Below are 21,163 nucleotides of genomic sequence, written 5' to 3' on the forward strand. Positions count from 1 at the left end.
ATAAAAAATTAACTCTTCTCCTATTCTAGGTTGTTTAGTTTTGCTCAAGGCCTTTCTTCTTTTTTTTTTCATGAACTTTTCAGGGTCACCCTAATAATTACTTGGCTGGCTATGCTGGGCAATTTATAACTATGCCCCAGAGCAAACACAGGAAGCCTTCTCAGTCCTTCTACCCCCTTCAGTGCAGGATGTCATAATTCAAAGCAATTTAAGTCAACAGACACCTTTTGTGTATACAGTAATGTACTGTCCTAGGTGTTGGGAACACAAAAAAATGGAAGAGGACACGATTCGTGCATTCAAGAATCTTATAGTAGTTAACACTAATGTTGTAAAAAGCAGTTAGGATCCAGCAAATAGAATACTGTTCTTGAAGTCAGACAACATGTCTCAGAGACTCACTAGCTGTTTCATGTTTGGCAACTCACTGAAACTTGCTCAGCCTTAGCTTTCTCATCTGTAAAATGGGAATGATAATAGCATCCACACCACAAGACTGTGTAAGGATTAAAGCAGAAAATATATGAAAAAGCACTTTGTGAACCTTAGAGCACCTTATAAAAGTTCAATAATTACTATACCCCTAATGATCATTGTTATTATTATTATTGGAAATTATACACATTAATTCACTTAAACCTTTCAGTAGTCGTATGAGGAAGATACAATGGGGACTATTATTCTTACTTTACAGAGAAGGGAACTAAGGCTGAAGGAAATTAAGACATTTGTTCTTGGTCATGTGCTAAGTGTTGCTAAGGGATGGAGATAGAATTTGAACCCATGCCTCTTCTGATACCAACCTCAACCCTTTTACTTCTGTATCTAACAGGCGATATGGAAAGCATACAAAAACATACAAATCCAAATTAGAATATAACAGAATATAACCAAGAGATCCAAACAGAATGATACATAGCATCACAGTTAGACTTTGAAAGAAGGGAAGGATTGAAATGTTAAAAATTAGTTATAAAGATTTATTGGTTCCAGGAATTAGGGGATTGGCAAGAATAAAGGCAAAGAGTCAAGAGAAAACAGGATAGGAATAGAGAATGGAAAAATAGTACTTTTTTATAAGAAAATAAAGTGTATAAAAAATCACAGTATCAGATGAAGGATAGGTAATTTGGAGCCAGACTCTGAAAAGTCTTCAATATCAGGTTAATGCCATATGGGAGGCAATGCAGAGCCATGGAAGTTTTTGATAGTATATACAATGGAAAATGACTCCAGAATTTGTTTGATGGATGGAATGGGAAAAGGTAGGACCAGGAAGACCAATCAAGAAGCTAGGATATGAATTCAAATCAGGCATTGAATTAGCATTACAGGTTGCCTACTATATTCCAGTAATTGTGGTAAGCTTCAAGGACACAAAGAAAGGAAAAGAGAGGAAAGGAGAGGACAGGAGAGGAGAGGGTAGGAAAGGAGAAGAGAGGGAAGGGGAGGGGAGGGGAGAAGAGGGGATGAGAAAGAAAAGAAAAAGAGAAAGGAAAGGAAGGAAATTTCTGCCCTCAAGGAGCTTACAGTTTAATGGAGGAGATATACCCAGTCTAAATTGGAAGGAATCTCATAAGGAAAGCATTAGTATTATGGAAGAACCAGAAGGGCTTTTTGCAGAAAGTGGGATTTTAACTGGGACTTGAAGGAAAGTGAGGAGGGAGAGCTTTCTAGGCATGGAGGACAGCCAGAGAAAAGCCTAAAGTCAAGCAATGGAGCTTTTTGTTAGAAGAAAAGCAAGGAGGCCATTGTCACTGGATCAAAAAATGGGTAGAGTATGATACTAGAAAGGAAGGGAGGGGAATAGTTATGAAGACCTTTTAGTAGCAAATAGAGGGTTTTATTTTTATTCTGAAGAATCTGAGGGAGCCACTGGAGTTTGTTGAATGAGGGAGGGAAGGAAGGTATGATATGGTCAGACTTGCATTTTAGGAAGATTAAAATGAAATGTAATGGTGATTGAAGAGGGAATAGAGAGGAATTGATTCAGAGGGAGAAATAAGTAGAATTTAGTAATTATTGAATATGGGAATTGAAAGAGAAAAGAGTTTTGATACAGTGTAAAGGTCAAGGAGGATGAAAACTTCAATAAGAGAGTGGTTGCCAATCTAACCCTATGGATGGTGTGGCCTTGACCAAAGGCAGGTTGTAGATGAGGAATAAGTCTCTGGTGAGAAAATGGATACAATGTCCCTATATTACTTCTTTAAAAAAAAAAAGAATTTTAGCAGTGAAAGGGAAGAAAAGTATTGTCTAATATACCTTGATAGGATAAAAAAGTCAAAGGAAGACTACTTTAAAAAAAAAAAAAGGATGAGATACCTTTGTAGGTAAAATGAAAGAAATTAGAAAAGGGAAAAACCGAACAGGGAGGAAGATAAAGGAATGATGAATAGAACAAGAAGAAGACAGGAAGGAATAGGATCAAAGGCATAGAAGAATAAATTAGTTTTGGCAAGATCTTATTCTCTGAGACCTTGAGAAAGAGGAGAGAATGGAAAGAGACATTTAGAGTGTTCAAAGTGTTAGAGAAATGGAGTTAAGGGAGATCATATCAGATGACCTTCATCTTTTGGAAAAAGTGAGAGGATGAGATCCTTCTGCTCAGAGTAGAAATGAAATTGGGTACTAAAGGAGAAGAGAGTGATTTTAATAGCAATTATGATAGGTAATCAATAATGAAGTAATAAGTCAGTACGAAGAAAACAAATGATTGTCATGCAATTTAGGTATAGATAGGATAATTGTATAGTTGTAATCCATCCTCCACATAGCTCAGGTCTGACCATGTCCCTACTATATTCAAGGAACAAGTAGTTCTCTTGCCTCTCAGCCAGGACTTTTTTGCGTGGGTTAGACCCCTTTGTCAGTCTGGTAATGCCTATGGACTCCTTCTCAGAATAATATTTTTAAATACATAAAACAAAATGCACAGAATCACAATTATGTTAAAACATAGTTATAAAATATCTTTGAAAGTTCACAGATCCTAAGTTAAGAATTCTGCCTTGGATAAAAAACAACAAACAAAAACCTGTGTTTGGCTTTTAAAACCTTTCCTAAGGTAGTCTTACTCCTTACAAGCTATCCAGTTTTCCCAACAGATTGCCTTTCTGTCATCAGCACTCCATCACTTTAGTTTCTTCCTGTCTGGTTTCTTCCCTACTGCCTCCATCCTCAGAAAAACCTACACTTACTGATAACTATCTGACCCTGGACTTAAACCTTTGTATTTAAGCATCTTTTTAGTCCTTTTGGATAGGGCTGATGAACCCAAGAAAGGGAGGATGAGCCAAAGTGACCCCACACAGAAAACCTATCCCTGGTGCCCAGGATGGCTCCTGGGTATAGCAGCTGCCAGGTCAGGTACGGGGATTTGATGGATTTGTGGCAAAGGAGGCAAGTGAACAGGTTGTCATAAAGCAAAGGAAAGATTACAATGTCATAGATTTAGAGGTGTCCGGAATCCTTGAGACCATCTAGTACAATCCTTTCATTTTATGAATGAGAAAACAAGCCCAAGAAGCTGCTTTCTCAAGGTCACACAGATTCTGAGTAAGAGAACCAAAATGCAAACCCGTGTTCTTTCTCTCCAGATCCAGAACGCCGAGTCCCTCTGCGAGTTGGGAGAGAGCCTTGCTAGTGGCAACAACAGCCTTGAGGTGGGGGAGGACAGTGGAGGGGGAATGTTGCGGTATAGTTTTTGTTTGTTTTGTTTGGGGTGGCCTGGCAGGAAGCTCACTATTGCTCCCAATCGGGGAAGAAAGAGTGGGATGGTTGGTTAACAAAGTGGGGGTGGGGCCAAGGCAAACTGGAACCTTTCTCTCTGGGTCTCCATGGGAAGATAAGGCAGGCATTGGTCACTCTGGTGGAAATTGGGACAGGGAATGATTTATCATGTTGGCATAAACTCCCAAGACAGCTCATGCTTCACCCTTTCCTGCTCCAGATGTCACTTAGGCTTGATATATTTCTCCACAAATATTTCAGGTCCAGCACCCGATGATCCCTGATTTTATTTTATAAATAACAAGGATTGTGGAGTTAGTTTGGGGCAAAATTGAATAATAGGATAGTCTATGGCCCTTCTTCTTCCTTTCCTTACTCCTCAAATTCAACACCTTCAGTTCAAGTTAAATCTAATTAACAGTTATTAAGCACCTACTACAATTAGTGCTTGGGATGAAAAGATTTGTAACAAATAGCATTTATATAGAGCTTTAAGGCTTACCAAGTGATTCTCTTATATTTTCTCATTTTATCCTCACAACAAAAACTGAAACATTCTCTGCCCCCAAGGAGTTCATGTTCTTTTGGAAGTGGAGGACAAAATGTGCCTAGAAGTATAAATACAAAGCATATACAAATTGTTGGGTTTGTTCATCATTCATTATTTTTTTAATGATAGCTTTTTTACTTTCAAAATACATGTAAATGCAGTTTTCAACTTTCACCCTTGAAAAACCTTGTGTTCCAAATTTTTTTCTCTCTTCCTCTTACCCCTCTCCCCTAGATAGCAAGTAATCCAATACATGTTAAACATGTGCAATTCTTCTAAATGTTTTTCCACATTTATCATGCTGCACAAAAGGGAAAAATTTGAAAAGAAAGAAAAAAAAGCAAACATACAACAACAGCAAAAAGGTGAAAATACTATGTTCTGATCTACATTCAGTCCTCACAATTCTTTTTCTGATTGCAGATGGCTCTCTCCATCACAAGTCTATTGGAACTGGCCTGAATCACCTCATTGTTGAAAAGAGAAATGTCCAACACACTTGATCATCCCATAATCTTTTTGCCCCTGTATATAATGTTCTGTTGGATCTATTCACTTCATTTAGAATCAGTTCATGTAAGTTTCTCCAGGCCTTTTTGAAATCAGTATGCTTATCGTTTCTTACAGAACAATAATATTCCATGACATTCCTATACCATAACTTACTCAGCCCTTCTCCAACTAGTGGGCTTCTACTCAGTTTCCAATTCCTTGCCACTACAAAAAGAGTTGCTACACATATTTTTGCACATGTGGGTCCTTTCCTCTTTTTTGTGATCTCTTTAGAATACAAACCTAGTGAGGACACTGCTGGGTCACAGTTCGATAGTCCATTAGACATAGTTCTAAACTGCTCTCCAGAATGGTTGGATCAGTTCACAACTTCACCATCAATATATTAGTGTCCCAGTTTTCCCATATCCCTTGCAACATTTAGCATTCTCTTTTTTGTCGTCTTAACCTATTGAAATGTATGAAGTGGTACTTCAGAGTTGTCTTAATTTGCATTTCTCTAATCAATAGTGATTTAGAGCATTTTTTCATATGACTAGAAATAGTTTCAATTTCTTCATCTGAAAATTTCCTGTTCATATCCTTTTATCATTTATCATTGGAGAACGGCTTGTAGTCTTATAAGTCTGAATCAATTCTCTATATATTTTAGAAATAAGGCCTTTATCAGAGCCCTTATATAAAAATTTTCCCTCAGTTTTCTGTTTCCATTCTAATCTTGGATGCATTGGTTTTGTTTGTACAAAAACTTTTTAATTTAATATAATTAAAATTATCCATTTTGCATTTTGTACTGTTCTCTAGTTCTTCTTTGGCTATAAATTCCTTATTTCTCCATAGATCTGAGAGTTAGGCTATCCCTTGTTCTCCTAATTTGCTTGTAGTATCACCCTTTATGTCTAAATCAGGAAACCATTTCGAACTTATCTTTACTCTTCATTCTTGAAGAAAACTAATGATGTCACAAGATGGTGTATATGAACTGGATTTAAGTGAGGCAGAGCTTTGCAAAGTCATCAGCCTCCATTTCTCCTCCAGTGTTATTGAAGTCCAACAGCAGAACATAGAAAGGTCAAGGTAACAGGTGATGACCCAAAATGCATTTGAAGGCCTTTCAAAATTGGTCTTCCCCAGGACTCTGTTTGCCTGAGACAATGCCCATTAAACTGAAGACGGAATCATGGACTCATAGATTTAGAAGTAGAAAGGATTTTGGAGGCAAATTACTCAACTGAAGGGATCAAGAAAGGTTTCATGAAGGAAGTGGTATCTGCATTGAACTTGGATTCTAAGGGGGTCCTAAGGAGTAGAGATGAGGAGGGAATGCATTCTAGTTATGAGGAACAACCTATGCAAAAGCATGGAGTTGGGAAATGAGATACCCGTTAGAAGTAACAATAAGTGGATTTTAAGAGGGAACTAGGTGGTACAATAGATAGAGTACTAGTTAGAGTCAGGAAGATTTGAATTCAAATTCTGGTTCAGATAATTACTAGCTATATGACTTAGTACAACTCTGTCTACCTCAGTTTCCTTAACAGCTAAATAGGGATAATAGCTTCTATTTTCCAGAGTTGTTATGATGATCAAATGGGATAATACTTTTTAAATGCCTTTAACAAAGTAGGAAGATAATAAATGTTTATTTCCTTCCTTCCTGGGTCATTTTGTGACTATGTGAAAGAGAATAATGTGAATGAAAGGGAAAAGGAGATAGATACTGGATTGTGAGTTTTAAATGTCAAGCAGGAATTTATATTTTATCCTAAAAGCAAAATCAAACTGCTAGATCTTCTTAAGCAGGGGAATGGTATTATCAGACCTGTGATTTAGGAATATTGTTTTAATAGCTGAGTGGAATGTGAATTGCAAATAGGAGAGAATATTAAAAGAGGGAGGAGAGAGAGAGAGAGCAGAAGGGAGACAGAGACAGACTGACAGAGACACAGAGAAAGGGGGGAAGAAGGAGAGGAGGGAGGAAAGGAAAGAAGGAAGGAGGGAAGGAAAGATAAAGAGAGAGAGAAGGAAAGGGAGCCGGGGGAAGGAGGGAGAAAAAGGGAGAGAGAGGGAGAGGGGAGAAGGAAAGAGAGAGGAAGAGAGAGAAAAAAAGAAAGGGAGGGAAAGAGGGAGGGTGGGAAGGAAGAAAGAGAAGAGAGAGAGAGAAGCTGCTTCATTAGTTTAGACAAGAAATGATGATGACCTGAACTATTGCAGCCCCTATGTGTTTATAGGAAAGAGACAGATTTGAGAGATATTCTGGAGAAACACTCATTGGGCACTTGGCAAAGCTTCACCCCAAAGTTAGCCCAATGACTTGATTGGTCTAAGAAAATGTGTACACACTTCTTAGGCTGAGATATTATGCAAATGGTAAAATGAGCTCAGAATTCTTCATTTTCCCCTTCTCTTCTCACTGTCCCATTGGTGAATCTGTGACTCTATTCTAGAAAGATTTCCAGCCAGATTCTCCTTCCTATATTACTTCCTCTTCTTAAAGAAGAGGTTCTTAACTTTCTTCATTTCACAAACCTTTTAATTAGTCTGGTAAAGAAATCGATCCTTTCTCAGAATCTAGTTTAAAAAATAATGATTCTGTTTTGAACACTGTAATGTACACAAAGTTCAAGAGACATAATTTCTAGGTATTTAATAATAAATTTTATTAATTATGGGTAGAAGATAATAAAATAAAATGATGGTCATTTGGCTTTCTCTCTTAAACCAAAGAACTCTCCCAATTATTGAAAGCTTAAATAGATTTGAAAAGGGGGTGGGGTTTCTTGAGGATAGAAATTAATTCTTGAATGGTTAACAATCAAGGAGAGGATAGACATAATAATGAGGTAGGCAAAAAATCTTCAGTTCCTTCTGATGATCAGAATCTTTTCAATCATAACACTGCTACCTCTAGTTAGCTGACAAAAAAAAAAAAAAATCCATCTTTATCCAGATCACACTGGCTGGTTTTCCCTTTTATAAGCTGGTTCATCCTAATTCTAAATTCTTGGAAAGCTGCAAGGACAAGAGCTCACCTAGACTAGATTCTGTTTGTAAGGTTTTCTAATTAGGTGGAGTCCCACTCAAGATCAAAAAGCATGTACCTCTAGGATTTGAGCAATCTCATTTATCAGTAATTTCCTTCAGAAACTGGCTGGATAACTTATAGGGGTTTATTTCTGAAGGAGGAAATAGGAAAAACCTTCATCTCAACTAATAATCAATTATTAATATGAGAGAAATAATCATTTCTCTCAACATGTTGAGCTTCAGATACCAATAAGACATCCAAATAGATATATCCTGTAGGACTGAAGTTCAGCCTAAAAATATAGGCTGAATATGTAGATTTAGGAATAATCTGATTAGGTTTTTGAACTGTTCATTAGGTGAATGTATATAAAGAGAAGATGACCCATGATAGGACCTATGATGGGGGAAGGACATGGATGATGATCTGTCAAAGGACACTGAGAAGTATTTATCAGGGAGGTGGGAGGATAGTCTGGAAAGAGCAGTGTCATCCAAACAAGGGAAGAGAGTGTCTGGGGGGATGGGAGGGCTAAATAGTCTCAGAAGCAACCAAAAAAAAAAATAATAACTAGAAAGAGACCCATCTATTTAAAGTTTGCTCCCTCATCATCTCCTTCAATGCTTGTTCTATGTTCTCACTGGTCTAGCTAGAATTGACCCTTCAAGCCTGGCAGGATACACCTGGAAGTTCTACTTAGTTACTTCCCTTAATTCCTGTCCTTTCTTGGCCAGGTTTTCTATGCCTTCAAAAAGATCAACTGTGCCAATGAAATAAGAAGATAAATGTTACGTAAACTCAGCCTTTTCTTTTATAAGTAAACTTCGTTAACACTTTGATGTCAACCTCCGGAAATTTGGAAACAATACTCCTGCCTCTTATTTTATCTCTATCTGATAAGGACATCTTTTGGGGGGCAGTGATTATCACTTCCTCATTAAATTAGGAACTTCGCAAGAGTAAGAACTGTTTTCTCTATCCAACTGAAGATGTCCAAAGATCTTGAAGGGTAGATGGATGTCACAGTGTGCTGGGTCTAGAATTAGGAAGACTTGAAGTCATACTCAGTTTCAGACACTTACCAGCTGCGTGAGCCTGGGTAGGTCACTTACTCATGTTTGCCTTAGTTTCCTCATTTGTACAGTGAGCAGGAAAAGGAAATGGCAAACCACTCCAGTATCTCTACTGAAAGCACTGAGCAATAACCACAAAAGTCTAAAAGAAACCTCATTCCTATCCTGGACACATCCGTTTCTGGCTTTTTTGCCTTGCCTACAAGGCCTGCTTCACTAAACCCCTTTTCCTCTCTTCCCCTTTTCTCCCCACACCAATAATCAGAGGCAGGTCAAGACCTGACTGTCACCAGGGTAAGGGTTCCACCTGCATTTCCTGCTCAATGTGTGTGTGTGTGTGTGTGTGTGTGTGTGTGTGTGTGTGAAGAGAGAGAGAGAGAAAGAGAGAGAGAGAAATACATACACATATAAATATATTATAATTTTAACATTTATAATATATTTGCTGCCTCTTGTTATTCTTTAGTTGTTTTTCAGTCATGTACCACTCTTCATGACTCCCATTTGGGGTTTTCTTAGCAAAGATTCTAGCGTGGTTTGCTATTTCCTTCTCTAGCTCATTTTATAGATGAAGAAACTGAGGCAGACAATAGCTTGAGTTTTTCTGAGTCCAGGTCACTCTGTCTACTACTACCTACCTGCCAAATGGGGGTTGCTACCTGTATGTCAATATGATTGCTTTTCTTTGTCACTCTGTGTATTTTACTTAACACACTTAAAAATAATATTCTGAAAAGGGATTTATTTAAACCAAAAGGTTTGTGAAATAAAGGAAGTTAAGAACCTCTCCTCTAAGAAGAGAAAGTAATTATAGGAAAGAGAGTCTAGCTGGAAATCTCTCTAGAACAGTCATAGATTCCAATGGGATGGGGGACAGTGAGAAGAGAAGGGGGCAGAGAATACAGAATCTGGGCTCACATTACAGTTTGCAGCATATCTATCCAAAGCCAGCCTGAGAAGTAGAGACACATTCTCTCAGACCAGTCAAGTCACTGGGCTAGTCTTGGAGTGAAGCTCTGCCAAGTGCCCATAAGTATCTCTTCTAAAGGCCAATCTATGGGTCTGGGATCCCTAAATGTGGGGCTATGGTTATGTCTTTTCCAACTGAAAAAGGGCTGATAGTGAAGCCCCCTCCTCCTCCTCTCCACCACCCCCCCAGGCCTCAGGCTACTCTCACCATCTGAACTGGATGACCAGCTCTGTAATGTAGTTTAAGAACAGCATAGGGGTACTGGAAAGAGGGCTAGATTTAGTCAAAGATCCTTGATTCAAATTCTGGCTCTATCTTTGCAATTTGTGTGATCTTCAGCAAAATCTTCATCTCTCTCAGTCTTTTTCCTGACCTGTAAAAATGCAGAGGGACTAATGATAATGATGACCCTCCCCCAAAAAGCAGAAAAAAGTATCATTGGAAGCCTTGTAAATATGTACAGAAGCAAGGTTCACAGGAGACAAAGAGGACAATTTTGAAAAGAATGTGTTGAATTTATTATGTACTTTTTAAAAAATGCGTGTAATAGAAACATGCAGTTATATATACAACATTTTTCTGTTTTATAAATATATGGAAATGTTCATGTTTGTCAAGGTCAAAATAACAAAAAAATGTATTTTAGAAACACAAAGAGATTGAATTAGATTCCTCTGAAGTCTTCTATTATCCTCTATGATTCCAGGGTCTATCTTCCCCTTCCCCTCAACACAAAGCAAAAATAACTTCTTTGACTTATCATTAATACTTGGAATTCCACCCATAAATAAATATTCATTTCTTTGAGTCTTGAAAGCTTTTTAGTTTTCAGAATAACCTTTTGAAGTGAAAATGCTCCTGAGAGATATTTGGGTTCTCAAAAATTATGCTAGTGGAGAGTATGTTCTAGGAGGTCATACTAACTTTGAAAACTTTAAAAGGTGTGCAGCTCTGAGAACCAGCCTAGCATCTACATTTCAAGAGGTTTTTTGACAACAGGTTGAATACTAAGTGGGGCAACTTTTTAGTTGTTAAGCTGTACCAACTCAGTAAAATGGAGAGAGATTGCCACCTGCAGGTAGAATGAGAATGCACAGGGACTAATAAAAGCCACATAAAAGTCTGCTAGATAGAAATAATGAAGTGAAAGGAAAACTTGGGAAAGTGCTGCCTTTTCTAGCCAAAACCTAGACGACTAATTTAGGTTCTTTGAAATTAGAGGTTAACAAAAGGAGAGAGAAGAGTCTAAGAGGGGATGGAGCAAGAGGTAGGAGTTTATTAAAAAAAGAGAAAAAATTTTCCCTGGAAATCTTTTGTTGTTGTTCAGTTGACTCTTTGTGACCCCATTTGGGATTTTCTTGGCAGAGATCCCAAAGTGGTTTAAAATTTCCTTTTGCAACTCATTTTTTAGATGAGGAAACTGAGGCAAGCTGGGTAATCTTATAAGTATTTGAGTTCAGAAAGATGAGTTTTTCTAACTCCATCCCTGGCTCTAGTTGCCCAAAGAAACCTATTAGATTCAGGGAACATCAGATCTGGAAGGAAGATGAAATCATAAATCCAATCCCCTCTTTTTCTTTTGTTATCAAATTGGTAATTTCACTGGAATGAGGAATTCCTCATGAAACCACCAAAAAAGATGGACATTTCTCATGCATCTTATTCTTTTACAGACTCACCTAAGAGACTGAGAGGTTAGTAACTTGTTCAAAATTATAGAGGCAGAAGAAAGAAAACAAAGAAGGAAAGGAAGAAAGTTGAGGGGAAAAAGGAAAGAAAGAGAAAGAAAGAAGTTTTTATTAAGCACTTATTATGTGCCGATCTTTGTGCTAAACCCTGAAAATACAAATAAAAAAGCTAAAATAATCCCTCCTCTCAAGAAGCTTACATTTTAACAGATGGGATGGGGTAGCACACTTTGATTCAGAATTAATGACTAGTACTATATTTGATTGTGGTTCGATAATTAGAAACACAGATCTAGGGTAGAGGCATTGGTAGCAAGATTGATGGCAAGTAGGGTCCAAGGGGTGGAAATTGGATCTATCTTAAAATAATGTTCCAGGTGTGGACAGCCTGGCCCCAGGGTACAAATTCTGCAGAAGAAAGAGTGAAAACCTCCAGTATATGGTCTCTAGTCCTGATGATAAGGCAATTGGCATGTGTAAAAATGAAGGTCAGTGAAAAAAATTAAAGGCCAGACTTGGATACAAATCTTTCCCATTCCAAGACCAGCTCTCCTACTATTCCAGGCTGCAACTTTGATTCTTTTTACAGATTAAAAAAAAATTGAGGATTAAAGAAATCAGAGGACTTGTTCAAATTTCAAAAAGCAAAGACTCCCTCTAGCCCTTTCACAACTGGAATTATGACCATTGTAAGCAACCATGTTGTCGACATCCCAGAAAATGTTGACATCTCTTTTAAGGGTCAGACAGTTATTTTAAAGGACCCCAGAGAAATCCTCCAAAGGGATTTCGAGCATGTTAGTATTGAACTTAATTTTCTTGGAAAGAAGAAAATAATGGATGGACAAGTGGCAGAGAAATTGAAAAAAAAAAGAACTTGAAACCATACATACAATCTGTGATCATGTCCAAAACATTACTGTGGGGTTTCCATTATAAGATGAGGTCTGAGCATGTTCACTTCCCCATCAATGTTGCAAGTCAAGAGAATGGTTCACTTATTGAAATCAGAAATTTTTTGGGGGAAAATTATTTTTGAAGAGTGTACATTAGATGAAGTATTGCTTAGGCTATTTCTCAAATCCCAAAACATGAATTAATTCTTGAAGTAAATTATATTGAATCTGCATTAAACTTAACTGCTCTGATCCAGTGGATTGCCACAGTGAAAAACAAAACAAAACAAAAAAACAAGGATACCAGAAAATTATTGGATGGTATCTATGTTTCTGAGAAAAGCATAACAAGCTGATGAATAATTTGGAAAAGATGCCAAATTGTTGTTTTATTCAGATGTCAAAATAAAAATACTTTTTATCAAAAAAGAAAAGTGCATGGACCATGGGACAACTTTATTTGATAATTCAATTTCCAAAAAAGAATTTGTCAGTAGAACTCCCCAGTTCAGGGTCCTTTCAATTACTATTATCATTACTATTACTTCATATCATGATGAATGCAACAGTGGTTTTGTTGGTAGCATGTGATTTCTTGTTTTCAAGTCTGGAGAGTCTATGACTAATATACAGAGTGTATCCCTATTTATTTGTCTACAAAGTGTTCCTCTCCTGCTTCTTACCTTACTACTTCCATAACAACCAAGCAGTACTCCATTAATCTTCCTTGGAGCTTGGCCCAATGACAAAGCAGCTTGGGATTCCACTTGATTGTTGGAAGAAGTTGTCCCATAGTTGGATGGCCTCCGCCCCTGAACTCTAGCACTGTAATAATCATATTCAAATTCTATGTAGGTTACACAGGGTTTTCTCATTTTCTCATGGACAGGGGTATTTGTTTCTTGGTTTTGTTTCAAGGTCCAGAAATGTCTGAGAAACTCAGTCCAGGATCTATTCTAGGCTGAAATGTAAGCTGCATTATAAATAAAGCTTCCTACTGACACGCAAAAGCCCTGTGTTTAGGGCAAGAGGAAATGGGGGCTGGTATTAGCGTCCAATGAGCTCAGACATAGGAGCAATTTTCTCCCTAAACAAGTCTCTCTCTGAATAGGGGTATCTCAAAGTAAAGAGATACCATTGTGAGCAATCTCTGCCTAGCCCCCTAAGTCAACTGAAGAAAGTAGCTCACACCTGGAGCATTTTGTCGGGGAGAAAATAGCTTTAACAGAGAATAGTTTAGACCCAAAAAGGAACTTTCATCATCTTTCATCCTCTGGATGGGTGTGTGTAAGTAATTACCACAGTCACACCCCCTATGTATAGGGGTGAGAAGTGGGGGTGTATGCAAAAGACACAGAGGATGTCATCACTGCTGCTAAAGAATTCATAGGAAAGGAGTATCAATAAAATAAAAAAGGAGAAGGAGGAAGAAGAGGAAGAGGGGAAGAGGGGAAGAGGAAAGGCTCGTAATGAAGAGACATTGGTTTGGGGCTGGCTCTGCTAGTAACTCAATGTATCATTTTGGACAAGTCATGGAATCTTAAGATTTTGTCAACAATCCACTCAGTGGCCCAGTGGATAGGACTAGTGAGTAGAATTAACATTTCTGTCGCTACAATCACACATTTTCCTTTTCTTTTTCTCGAGCAAGCATATCACTCTGTTATTTCCCACTGGGCTTGTGCTTAAACTTCCAAAGTTGTTTTCACATGAAATGCCATTCTTCCCATTCTATAGATTAGCAAGTCATTCATGGTTTTTAAAAAATGTCTATTGTTTGCTAAGCCAGGTATTGTAGATATAAAGATGGAAAAATAATATAGTATAGGCTGTCAAGGAGATGTCAACCTAGTTGATGCCCTCAATTCTCTTCTGGACTGTTGCAATAGTTTCCTAATTGATCTCCCTGTGTCCATCTTCTTCCCTCTCTAATCTAACCTCCATATGACTTTGTTGTTCAGTTGTTTTTTCAGCAATGTCTGACTCTTCATGACTCTAGGAGATTTATTTGGGGTAAAGATATTGGAATTATTTGCCATTTCTTTTTCCATTTAACAGATGAGGAAACTGAGGTAAACAAGATTAAGTGACTCCAATCTACCTTGCATATAACTGCCAGATATATATTCCAAAGCACATATCTAACTGTCAGTCACTTCACTGTTCAGGAAGCTTCAGCGGGTCTCTCTTTATTTATACAATAAAATACAGATTTTTTTGTTTGACATTTAAAATCCTTCACAATCTGGATCCAGCCTGTCTTTTCAGTCTTAATTAATATTACTTTCAATCTCTCTTTGCTCCAACACATTTGACATTCCACTTAAACTGCTCATGTGTCATTCTCATTATATGAAATTCCATCTCCCATTTATTTGCCTTTCTATGGCTGTGATTTTCTTTTAAAAAAATAAAATTTTGTTTTATTTTTATCTTTTTATTATATCACTCCTCCAATCAGTGGCTTCCTATCAACTCCAGGATAAAATATAAAACCCTCTGTTTGCATTCATAATCTACTCCCATCTCCTTCTTCCATCTCCTAACACCACTTCACATATTCTTCCTTCCAGAGACACTGACCTCCTCCCTGTTTCCCAAATAAGACACCATATCTCAGATCCAGACATTATCACTAGCCTCATGCTTCAAAAGCTGTCCTTCATCACACCTCCTGGAATCCTTGGCTTCTTTTAAGACCCAGTTAAAACCCTGCCTTTCCCCAGTCCCTCAGTTCTAGTGCCTTCCCTTTATTAAGAAATTTTTATTGATCCTGCACAAAGTTTGTTGGCATATTGTTATTTGCATGTTGTTTCTCTCCCTCATTAGATTGTAAAACTTCTTGAAGTCGGGAACTATCATACTTTTCTTTGTGTCCTCAGAATTTAGCACAGTGCCTGAATCCATAGTAAGACACTTAATACTTAGTGGCTGTCTGATCGACCTATATTTCCCCTTCTATACAGTAACCTCTTATAATAAAGAATTAGAGAGAAAAATCAGTTTGACAAACCAACAAACATATGGGAAAAAGATTGACACTATATGTAGTGTTCATATCCATAGTTCCTTTTGCAAAGAAGCAGGGGAAATACTTTCTTGTCTCCTTTTTGGGGCCAATCTTGATCATTATCATTTCATATCCATCACAATATGTTTTAATGGGCTATTCCATATGCCTAGAAAGCTCATCCTCCTCACATTTCCCTCTTAGAAATCCCAGTTCCTTTCAAGGCTCAGCTTCCATGCCATCTTCTATATGAGACCTTTCTTGATTGTTTCTTGTTGTTTCTCTTCCACCATGAAAATTTGCATATATATATTTATGTATCCCCCAGTGGAATATAAGGGACTGTTATTTTTACTTCTCTAGTACTTATGACAATGACTCCCACAGAGTAGGCAGAAGAGTAAATGTTTTTTTTATTTGGTTGGTTTTGTTTGTCCACTTAATAGTATTTTATTTTTTCCAATTACATTTAAAGATAGTTTTCAACATTTACTTTTTTTTTTTTCAATTCATTCAGTGGCTTTATTGGACTTTTTTTTAATTTAAATTTTATTTTATTTAATAATAACTTTGTATTGACAGAATCCATGCCAGGATAATTTTTTTTACAACATTATCCCTTGTACTCGCTTATGTTTCGTTTTTTTCCCCTCCCTCCCAACATTTACTTTTATAAGATTTTGAGTTCCAGAATTTTTTCTCCCTTCCTTCCCTCCCCAAGACAGCAAGCAATCTGATACAGGCTATACATGTCCAAACATATTAAACATATTTACACATTAATTATATTGTGGAAGAAGAATCAGAACCAAAAAGAAGTAAATGTTTTTAATTAAATTATAATATAGTAAGGAAGATGAAATTTGCACAAATAACAGAGCAAATAATTAAATTTGTAGGAGTTGACAAATATATAGACCTTTAGAGGTTTGGAAAGATGGAATAGCATGGAAGGGAAAAACCAAGGGAGATTTTGAGAAACTGCATCTTGAAGAAGGAGAAAAAGATCTAGATAATTGTGATAATCCAAATGAGAGGCAGCAAATTGTACTAGTATAAGTAGAAAAGTGGGGGAGATGCTCTAGAGGCATTGCTACTTCATTGATTGAATACTGAGGGTTAGGATGGGGGAAGAAGCTAGAATTTTATCAGAGATTTTACTGAGGAGATGCTTGTTCAGGTATGGTAGATCTTTGAGGTCTGTCTCAGCTTTGACATTCTCTAACTCCATGGTTTCAAAGCCTGGATGATGTTAATATCAGTACAAACAAACAAAAAAATGGGAAACTGAGAAGAGAAGGTGGTTTTGGAAGGAAAATGGATACAGTTTTAGAAACATAGAGATGCAAGGATCTTTGAACTATCCAGGCTGAATTGTTGAAAATAAAGTATCAAATCTCAATTTATTTTTTAATTAAAAATGCTTGCATTATATTACATCTTCAGTTTTGTCACTTGTGCTTGAATCTCACTGTGCTTCTCTCACTATATTTTGGGAAAGAAAGTCACTTTATTTCTCTGGTTTTGTAAAATAAATAGCTTGAATCTCACTGTGATACTCTCTCTTTGTATCTTAAGGAAGAAAGTCACTTTATTTCTCCAGTTTTGTAAAATAAACAACTGGCAAGTCTCATCCTGCTCTAACAGTGGTGATTTTGAAGTACAAATTCCTACCCTGCCACAGGCTAACTTACTAATGTGTGACCAGCAACAATTCACTTAACTTCTCAGAGCTTCAATAACCTCATCAGGAAATAGGGATAATAATGTTTATACTATACATTTCAGTGGGTTCTAAGGAAAACATTCACCAACCTTAAATGTTATACAAATGTGAGTTTTTTATTCCTAAGATGATAGAAGGCCTGAAGATGCCTCTCTAGGTTTTGTTGTTATTGTTTGTTTGTTTTTAAAGAAGAACCACAAAAAAGAGCAAATTAATAAAATGAACCTGTGGTCTTTTTTTTTGTTTCCTCTAGCCTTCCCTACAACCACAGAATGGGAGCTTGGAGATTTCCCAGTGTATTCACTTGGCCACCCACAATCTCTTGATTGACCATGCTTGAGGCAGATAGTGCATGTTTTTGAGAAGACTAGTTAAAATCTCAGAGGACAGTTTATGGTTGTAGATCAGGTTTTTTTCTGTGTGGTACTAACTGGCATGTACAAGAATAGAAACTGTCTCTCTCCGTGGCCTTCCTGACTCCATGCTCTGTTCAAAGAGCTAACTGGCACAGAAATAAATGACCAGGGTAAACAGAGTATCAGGATTGGACGAGATAGAATAGAGGAGTGAATAGTCTTGAGTATGGGTAATGAAGCAACTCCTCCTGAAGAAGAAACCTCCAACTCCTTTGCCTTTCTCACTCACATTAAACCTATTTTTCACATTTATCAAAAAGTGGCCTTCGGGACCTGGCTCCTAAAACTCATCTCCTTTTTCTTTTTTAAAGCAAATTTGTATCCATGTTCTTTGTTTTTATGTCACTTCTCTTTTCCAATAAGGACCTCCCCACCCCTTCTCAGAATGATTACTCTGACTTCCAACTAAAATCCTACTTTACAAGAAGCCTTCTCTCAACCCTTTTTACTTCCTTTTTCCCCCTCAATAATATTTTATTTTTCTAAATTCACGTAAAGATAGTTTTCAACATTCATTATGGTAAAAATTTTATGTTCCAATTTTTTCTTCCTCCCTCCTTTATCTTTACATGTACATGTATAATACTTTTAAACATATTTGTCATGTCATTTAAGAAAAATTAGACCAAAGATGAAAAAAACCACAAGAAAGAAAAAGCAAACAAACAAATAAAAAAGATGAAAATACTGTTTCAATCCACATTCAGTTTCCACAATTCTCTCTCTGGATGTGGATGGCATTTTCCTTCCAAAATCTATTGGAATTGTCTGGGGTAAATGCACTGGTTGATCATCACATAATCTTGCTATTACTACGTAGAATGTTTTCTTGATTCTAGTCACTTCACTCAACTTTAGTTCATATAAGTGTTTCCAGGTTTTTCTGAAATTAGCCTGCTCATATTATAGAATAATAATTTTCCATTATATTCATATGCCATAATTTATTCAGCCACTCCCCAACTGATGGGCATCCCTTCAATTTCAAATTCCTACAAAAAAGAGCTGCTATAAACATTTTTGTACGTGTGAAGCCCTCTTATTCTAAGAGAGTTAATTATTTCCTATATCTATATTTTATTTTATATATATATTTATTTATATGTTGTTTCCTCCATTAAATTGTAACTCCTTGAAGGCAGAGACAATCTTTTGCTTCAGGTTTTAGTCCAATCCTGGAACACAGTAGACATTTAATAAATGTTTACTGAATTGAATCAAACAATATCCCTTATAATTTAAGAATAAAAAATGTGTATGTGAGGAAGTTCAGTTAAACTAACCAATATATCAAAATTATCTAATATTATATACAATTTTCCATACTGGTAGTCACTCACCTTGGCAAAGAAGGGAGGGAGGAATCTCTTCATATCTCTCTCCCAAAGTCAGGCTTGGATTTGTGATTTTGTTGCTCTTCTTTCCATTTAAATTTTTGTAGTCATTGTACATGTGATTTTTGCCAGTTTACATACTTCATTTTACATTAGTCCATATGCCTTCCCATTCTTTTCTTTATTCTTCATATGATTTCTTACAGCACAGTAATATTCTATTAGCATAACACAGTTTTTTCCATTCCTCAGATAATGGACATCTGATTTATTTCCAGGTCTTTATTGCTAAAAAAAAGTGTTGCTATCAGTAGCAAATAACAACAGCTAACATCTGCATAGTGTTTTGAAATTTGCAAACCATTTTATATTAATTTATTTGATCCTCACAATTCTATGAGGTAGGTGCTATTTATTATTTTCCCTATTTTGCAGGAGAGGAAGCTGTAAATTTAATACTTGCCTAGGATCACACAGCTAATAAACGTCTGAAGGCAAAGTTTAAACTCAGATCACCAAGATCTGATCACTCAAATCATCCAAATCCTTTGCTCTATCCACTCTGCTGCTTTAGCTGCCCACTTTTGTTCATATGCAGCCTTTCTTTTTATTATTGACCTTCTTGGGGAATATGCCTAATGAATGGAATCTCTGCATTAAGATGTATGGAGATTTTATTCCCTTTGTTTGCATAATTCCAAATTGTTTTTCACAATAGTTGGAGCAATCCATAGTCACACCAACAGGGCATTAGTGTACCCATCTTTCCACAACCAGCATTAACTGCTCCTATGTTTTGTCATCTTTCCCAGCTTGTTAGCTGAGAGGTGAGATCTCAGAGTTATTTTAATTTGCATATTTAAAATTTTATTTTAATTATTTGGAACATATTTCCATATTGTTGTTAATAGTTTGCAATTCTTTAGGCAATTGTTGATCATTGAGGAATGACTTTTGCTTTTATATATTTCTTTTAGTTAGCTTTATAATCTAATTATCAGACTCCTATCAGAGATAGTCTATACAGATTTTCCCTCATCCCTTCTCATGCATTTGTTAAATATTTTACTTATATTTTTATATCCTTAATTTCTGAATATATCCCTTCTCACTTTCTCTAGCTATTGAACCACTACTTGTAACAAAGAATAAAAAAAGAGAAAAAAATTTTCATCAAAACGATATGCAAAAAATTGGAACAGAAGTGAATGCAAGGGATAATGCTGTAAAAAATTACCCTGGCATGCGTTCTATCAATAAAAACTTATTAAAAAACAAAAAAAAACGATATGCAATATTCTACCATCGTTCCCCATGTCTGCAAAGAAAGATGCATTTTCTTAATTATTCTTCAGGATGATGCTTGGTCACTTTAATTTTATATTGTTGTAGTGATTTTATAAATTACTTTTCTGTTTTTGCTTAGTTCATTCTTCATCGGTTCATGTTTGGTCTTCTCACCTTTTAAAATCTCTCCCTCACCATTGGCTTCATCTCCCTTGTCTACTTGTTTTGCTGTTCAATTGTTTTCAATCATGTCCAGCTGTTTGTGACCACATTTAAAGTTTTCTTAGGAAAGACACTGGAGTGATTTGCTATTTCCTTCTCCAGCTCATTTTGCAGATGAAGAAAATGGGGCCAATGCTCAGGGTCATACAGGTAGTGAGTTTCTGAGGCCAGATTTGAACCGAGGATAATGAATCTTTCTGACTCTAAGTCTGGGATTCTACTGTACTACCTCAGTGCCAACAAACATACTCAGGTCTCTCTAAATCTTTAAAAAAAAAAAAAAAAAAAAAAAAAGAAGGCCTTTCTTTATCTTTTCATCCCATCCAGCATCCACTCCACCTTTCTCCTCCTATTTACTATTAAACTTGAAAAAAGTTGTCTATATCCAGTTCTATTTCCTCACTATCCAATTTTTCTTCAATTCATTTTAATAAGACTCTTCAGTACTCTACATGCTTAATCATACGTAGGTAATCAGTAGTCTAATTACTAAATCCAGTGACATTTTCTAGTCCTTACCTTACTCAGTCTCTCTGCAGATTTTGACATTTAACTATCCTTAATAAATGTTCTTTCCTCCCTGGGCTTCAGACACATCACACTCATCTGGCTCCTCTCCTACTTCTAAGTTCATTTTTGGATCCTTCATGCTCTTCCTAACCTTGATTCTTTTCTGTCTTGAATATATATACTCAATATGTATTTTTTAGCACCCACA

The 21,163-nt window shown here is 36.5% G+C and overlaps 1 protein-coding gene and 1 pseudogene across 2 annotated transcripts in view; both read left to right on the forward strand.

Annotated features, from left to right (window-relative positions):
• SCTR (secretin receptor) overlaps positions 1-21,163 on the forward strand; it is an 87,797-nt gene that overhangs the window by 14,288 nt on the left and 52,346 nt on the right. The window lies entirely within an intron of this gene.
• LOC127554325 (60S ribosomal protein L9-like) lies at positions 10,428-13,254 on the forward strand (annotated as a pseudogene).

Source organism: Antechinus flavipes, chromosome 3 (genome assembly GCF_016432865.1).
Source record: "Antechinus flavipes isolate AdamAnt ecotype Samford, QLD, Australia chromosome 3, AdamAnt_v2, whole genome shotgun sequence".
Taxonomy (NCBI): domain Eukaryota; kingdom Metazoa; phylum Chordata; class Mammalia; order Dasyuromorphia; family Dasyuridae; genus Antechinus; species Antechinus flavipes.